The sequence below is a fragment of the Microtus pennsylvanicus genome, chromosome 6 (genome assembly GCF_037038515.1).
Source record: "Microtus pennsylvanicus isolate mMicPen1 chromosome 6, mMicPen1.hap1, whole genome shotgun sequence".
NCBI classification, from domain to species: domain Eukaryota; kingdom Metazoa; phylum Chordata; class Mammalia; order Rodentia; family Cricetidae; genus Microtus; species Microtus pennsylvanicus.
Window position 1 is genome coordinate 93,251,788 of NC_134584.1, and position 812 is coordinate 93,252,599.

Below are 812 nucleotides of genomic sequence, written 5' to 3' on the forward strand. Positions count from 1 at the left end.
GCCTACAGGGACATTTCTCCTGTGAACCACTGCCCACATCCTGGCCTTGCCGCTGGACACTCCTCTCCAGGAGCAAAAGGAAGGCTTTCTCCAAGGGATTCCTAACCTGGCTCAGGGAGGTTCCCTCAGAATGACGTAACTACAGAGGGCAGTGAAGCCCTTCCCCAGACTCTGCATTGACCAACAAGGTCAAAGAGACCGAAAGTTGAACTCTACTTTAGAGCCCAGGAGACGTCTCTCCTGGGTGGTGTCTGTTCCCTGAAGGTCATTTACTCCTCTTAAATTGCCTTTGGCCCACATTTCCGCTCCTCTGAGGGGCATTTAAACTGCAGCCATCAGGTCCTTGGTACGAGCCCATTATCTGTTACAATAGACAAAACCCACCGGATTCTGATTCCGTCATAAAGGAAAGAGATACACAGTCTGGGGGTTCTACAGTAGGGTCCCAATGTCAGCCACGTTCTGGTGAGGACCCCAGAGTGGGTGGCATCATGGCAGGAGAGGTTACACAGTGACAGGAACCAGAGGCTATGGAGGAGCCAAGCTTGCTCTTTATAAGAAACCTCTCAGAATTGACCAAGTCCCCAGGAGACCGACATCCTTCCTTCCTAGGGCATGCCCTCCATGACCTAACACTTCCTACCAAGCCGTGCCTCTTAAGTGTCCCACGAGCTTCCGAATTGTCACAGCAGGGACCATGCTTTGGGAAGCACACTTAATGATTTCTAAACCCCAGCGCCTCTCTGCGCATTTTGTACTTGTGGTCTCCTGTGTGTTCAATAAGAAGACGTTTTTAAGCCGGGTGGTGGTGG